General features: G+C 39.0%; 1 protein-coding gene across 1 annotated transcript in view; it reads right to left on the reverse strand.

Moving 5' to 3' along the window:
- Positions 1–6,041, reverse strand: part of TSPAN3 (tetraspanin 3) — a 49,506-nt gene that overhangs the window by 1,419 nt on the left and 42,046 nt on the right. The gene's annotated exons all lie outside the window — the stretch shown is intronic.

Below are 6,041 nucleotides of genomic sequence, written 5' to 3' on the forward strand. Positions count from 1 at the left end.
GAAAAGGCAGTGGGGATAAGACAGGGGCAAAGAAACAGGGGGGTGGGGGGGGGGGCTGCATCTGGCATACAAATTTACATAGGCTTCTCATCAGAGATGGATGTAGTTACAGCTGTAAGTGCTTCACAAAAGTAATTATTTGGTTGGAGGAAGCAGCACATAATAAAATTGGATCTGCTTTGAAACATCATTCAGTACCTAGCTTTTACCTTTTGTGATGCTTGATGAAAAGTCTGACAGTTAAGTTATCTTTTATTTATTCAGATGCATAGAGGAAGTCTTTCCATTAATGTAACTATCTAAAAAGAGGGTCACAGGCAGTTGTACTCTTATTTGTGTAAGAGTCCAGCAATATTCATCCTAAGACGTAGACTGCAACAGAAACAGTGAAAGTGAATCAAGCTGAGCTGAAATTTGTTTGTTACTTGAGATAAGATTTTTCTAGTGATAACCCTTCTAAGTGAAGTGCCCTCAGTAAAAATGCTGTCTTGTGAAAGACGCAGAACTATCAATAGCTGGTCCATGATTATGGGACTTCTTGAGGAAGACAATGTCTTCATACTTGGATATAAAAGGTAGCAAGGTTTAGACACTTCTCTCATTACCCCCTTTTCTATGAAAAATAAGCACTAAGCCAGATAAATTGTATAACAGAATGAAAATACCCTTGTTCAGTGAAACACCCACGCTGCTTTTTTGTAGGGAAATTATGAAGTGTTGTATATTTAACCAGAATCATCTCATTTCAAACACCTTCAACCAAGCACTAGTTCAGGCAAAAGCAGATGTTAGATTTCTATGACAAAAAGACCACACCTTCAGTTTTGTCTTTCTTCTTTTGTTCCATTACTGAATAGTCATTAAAATAAACCATAAGGATTCGTGAATGGAGTATCATTGAAAACTAACCCATCATTATACTACACTCTAACCAAAATTTCAAATATGAAGTATAATGCCAGGGGTACAGGATGTAGCCATGTTGCTCTGCAGGCAAAAGTAAATCAGAACCGTTGGGGAGGCGATATCTTGTATTAGACCAACTAGATGGTTGCAAAAAAATTCTTTTTTTTGCAACTATACAGTTGGTCTAACAAATAATAAAAAGATATCACCTCCCCAAGAGCTCTGATTAAGGATAGTGCCAGGAATTCTGTATTTACAACCAGTATTCACAAAATAGGCAACTTCCATCTCTTCTGTCCAAAAATAGTAAAGTTATTATTCCAGACCTGACTGACCCAAGAATCCATACCTGCCAGATTACACATATAGAGCTCACACATTTAACTGTATAAATTAAGGGTGCTCAACCCCAGCCCACAGGACAAATCCAGCCTACAGAGCCATGGCAGCTGGCCTGTGTTGCTCCCCAACGGTCTGGAAATTTGGCAGAGGGAACAGTAGCAATCAATCCTGCTCCCCCACCTCACTGCCAAATGACCAAGCCCCACACTGCCAGACTAGGGCCAGGCCACACTCCCTCCCCATGCCTGGCCCAGCATGCTAAATGGGAACCACTAGCTGCATCTGGCCCATGGACAAAATCAGGAACTACCCATCTGGTCCACCGGGTAAAGTATAGCACCACTGTTATAAGCTCTTAGAATATTAGCTGCCTAAATAAAATGCAATTGTATCCACAAATTTCAGGCATTTTTGTATTTTGAGGACTTCCTCTAAATACAGTTCATATTCTGAAGCTTAACATTAAAATTCTTAGCATGCATGAAAATATAGGCCTGTTTACACAAGATGGTATTTAGCATTTAAGATTAATGAAGTTTTATCATCCACAAAAAAGTTAACTAAAAAGACATATCTGCACCTCTAAAAAGAGGAAAGTCTTAAAGAAAAATTACATCTATTGTCCACAATTATATATATATTTTTAGCTGGTCCACTGTGACTGTAGCTACACCAAATCTTTTTTGTAACATAGAACCAAGTTTTGTTAAAATCTATTAGTTGATATAGAAAGCAAGCTGATCTAAATCTCATACAAGCTCAATTTATTAATACTCAACACAAGTGTGGAAAGTAGAACTTTCTTAGAAATACTATGGAAGAAGCTCATGCCTTTCATGATGCCCTGGTCAACTAGAGCTCTTTTTAAGAATCAGATCTAAAAATACATGACAAATTTAAATTTGACTCCTGTTATGGAGGTGACCCTTATTTTACCTTGCTTAATTGATCAGATTACACTTTTCTTAAAATAAGGTGACCCCTCAAATTTATGGAAGACAGACCTACATTGCCAATAGTGACAAGATGTTTGAATTATACCAGTTAGAAGGATCAAGATAATGATTGTTTGCGTGTGTGCGTATGTGTGTACACACACCCCTAAGTTTTCCCTGAAACTCCATGTCAACAACAATTATGAATTCCCCTTCTCAAAAGAGAAGTTTGAAATGGGGTTGATTCAGAAATTAGCTGGTAAACAATTATGGTTACAGTATCAAACTCCTCAGATAGAATATTTAGAAAATAAAAGCTGGGGTTTTTCCCCTTGGTGCTGAAACATTAATAGTTCTGCTCAAACTTTTAATCTTTAACAACAGCAACAAACTTTATTTTGTCAGGCCTCTAATAAAGTTATGCCAAGCCTGATGGACAATGCTTCTAGAAAACCTGAAGGCAGTGAAGGTATTTTACTGATGCTTTAAAGAAACACTAAACTCTTTTATACGATTACTTAAGTAACCTTTCTGCATCACTTTGTACTCATGTTTACCTGAATGTCTCAAACTCCTGGCAACTCAGTCAAATGAGTGATCTTATTAAGGCCAAAGATTAAACAGTGAACAACACTGAATGGGTTTTCCTTATTCACATCACATTTTTTTTTTTTTTTTTTTTTAAAAACAATACACTACTATTAAAGAGGCAAAAATTTCCAAAATAGGGACAGATTTGTAAACTTCAGTCTCACTACCAATTCATTAAAGCAGGAGTTCCCAAACTGGTATGTGTATGCAAGACATTTCTGGGGGGAGGGTACATGGAAGAAACTGTGTAATGGCATAATAATAATAAAATAATAATAATAATAATGGCCGCTGAGAGCCATGGGGCTCTTTAGCCTGCAAAAGTGCAGGCTCAGGGGTGATCCGATGGCCACCTATAAGTTTATTGGGGCGTTCCCCCAGATACTGGTGGTCGTTTGTTCACCAGAGCGCCCCAAGGGATAAGAAGGTTCAACGGTTATAAAACTACTGCAAGACCGGTTTCAGGCTGGACACAAGGAAGAATTTCTTTACAGTCCAAGCCCCCAAGGTCTGGAACGGCCTGCCATCGGAGGTGGTTCAAGCACCTACATTGAACACCTTCAAGAGCAAACTGGATGCTTATCATGCTGGGATCCTATGACCCCAGCTGACTTCCTGCCCTTTGGGCGGCAGGCTGGACTCGATCTTCAGGAGGTCCCTTCCAGCCCTAATGTCTATGAAAAAAAAAAAAAAAGGCATTTAAGGGCTTACAATATGAAACGTATGCTGGTATGTGTATGCAGGCAGCTGGTAAATCTGGAAGGGGTACATAATAAGAAAACTTGGGAACCTCTGCATTAAAAAGGCATTTACTTTTTCTTGGCAGCTACTAGCACAATACATATTAACTAAATGCACACTTTTGCAGGGAGGGTAATCAAAAGGTTAATAAATTACTATAAAGAAATTTGAATTTGGAGAACTTTCAGAGATTGAGCTCAAAAGTTAACTATATATTATATAGTGCTAATATATTATATGAAAACTCCAATTGTGTTCTCTTATTGAAGCTTAAAAACACAAAGTTGACACTACGTAAGCTGGCAGAAAATTTTTCTGCAATTTGTTCCAGGTTTCTTACCCCCAGTCTTAGAAGGCTGGGGTGGTACAGGCAGTAAAGGCACACCAGTTGATACACCAGAGGTTGCAATTTCCACTCCACATCAGAAATGCCCAAGGCGCAGCCCTGTCAGACTCCAACTAATGTGCAAATCCTGCTAATTACCTTGTATCTCAAGGACACGAAGGAAAGGACCCTCCCTCCTCCCCAGTCTTTAAAGGAGTCATGAAATGGTAAACTGAAAGCATCTTGTTTAAACTGTCCTCTAAAATTAGACATGTCCTTCAATGACAATTATATAACAACAAGACTATGCAGTATGACAGTGATATAGAATGAGGTCTCAAGGAGTATGTCCAGGAAAAAAAAACTGTAGTAAAACGTTCCTTTATCTTCTTAAGGGACTCAGCACACATCAGCTTCTCTAGTCTGAGGAATCTAGATACCTCAGCCATTGAAAGCTCAGTGTCAAAAATCCTGTTTCCTAGTAGAAAGGAGAACTTCTAACAGGGTGCTAAATGAGACTATTTTAAAATAAATAAATCAAAGCTGAATTTGCTAGAAGTAGAGCACCACGGGTAACAATCCCAATGTAGAGTTATTGTAAGCAAAGTTGCAAAAAGCATTCTTACTGTATATTACCCAAACACAATTAAATCATAGTAAGATCTGTGTGCACAAAAAGAATGCAAAAAAATTCTTTATGGGGAGCAGAGGTGGCTTCCGAGTGCTTTAATTTGCATTTCTAGGTCAGAGTACGCTTGAAGGTGACTAATCAAATCCTTGGACTGGATTTAAGTCTTGTTTATTTTGCTATGAAATGTACAGCACATCCTGACACTATGCTTAGCTTTCCTTTCATCTATAATATATAAGTCACCATCATGTTACATGCTACAGCTTTAGAGACCATTTTAAAGACTTGGTCACAAAGTTTGGTTAGTTAAAAAAGGATGCTTCTCAATGACAGATAAAAGCAAGAGTTTGAATAAAAATAAATTAGCTGAAATGAATGTTTTAAAGTATTTGTGCATTTAACACAAACATGATCAATTGTACAACTCAGTAAGCCTGACAGGTAGTGATCAGTGCTATTACAAAAGGCATCTTAAAAATAAAAACTGTTTACTGAATACCATATCTTTTTAGTTGTGCCAAATCATTTTATTAATGGCTGTTGCACAGTTTGCTTGAAATGTTTTCCTATACAGTTAAGATGTGTTAAACATCTTGGTGCAGGCAGAAAACTTCCCTCCTGCTTCTTTATTTTTTGGCAAACAATGTTCACATAGAATCCATATTACATCTGCAGTAAAGAGTCTCTCAATAAGTCATTACTGTCATGGGGAAAACAGAAAGTAAGTGCCACTCAGTCTACAGAAGCTACCTAATGAATAGGCTTGCTTAGAATTAACAAGCCATGGAGTGTAAGAGGACACTAAGAGATGTACATTTTGCTGACGGAAGGAGTAGCAGGAGTTCTGGCCCCATGTTGAGGAGCAAGGTTTGTTAAAAAAAAAAAAAAAGTGTTGCCAACTATCATTGTTGGGGAACCTTTTCACCACTCCACACCGAAATGCAAAGTGAGGACTACAACCTTTGCTTGAAAAGCTAGCATATTTAGTATCATAATAGCCATTTTTCTATTCTATTTCAATAGAAGACCAGGAGGAACATCTGGTTGTGATGAATAAACTGATTTAAAACTCATTCAATTTAAGATTCAACACACTCATCAAGAAGAGGTTATAGTGCTGTAACTCTTGAAAATAAGATGTTTTTACTAGAGGTGCACCAATACATCAGTCCCATACGGGATCAGCGGGATCAGCACTGATAAGGAAAAACTGACAGTATCAGCAACTGGTTTTTTTGGCCCATGCGGCAGAAAGTGTGGCCAATAAAGTGCCCTGGGCATGTGCACAACTGCAGTATAACACGCAGGAGGCCAGGAGCTCAGCCTGGCAGCGTGGAAAGTAGCCAGGTCCAGCTGGTAAGGCTGTTGTAAGGGAAGGTGCATGGGAAACGGATTGAGGCCACAGTGGTGAGGGAGGGAGTGGGCCAGGGCATGGGACAGTTGCGAGCAGCTTGTTGTGGGGGTGGAAGCTCCAGCCACTGCATGAATCCCAGGAGGGCGTGGGGGGGGGTGCGCCCATGGATCTGCATGTGGGGCAAGAGCTACACTCGGGGCAAGCAATGATAATGCT

Source organism: Gavialis gangeticus, unplaced genomic scaffold (genome assembly GCF_001723915.1).
Source record: "Gavialis gangeticus isolate Ggan-Ray unplaced genomic scaffold, GavGan_comp1, whole genome shotgun sequence".
NCBI classification, from domain to species: domain Eukaryota; kingdom Metazoa; phylum Chordata; order Crocodylia; family Gavialidae; genus Gavialis; species Gavialis gangeticus.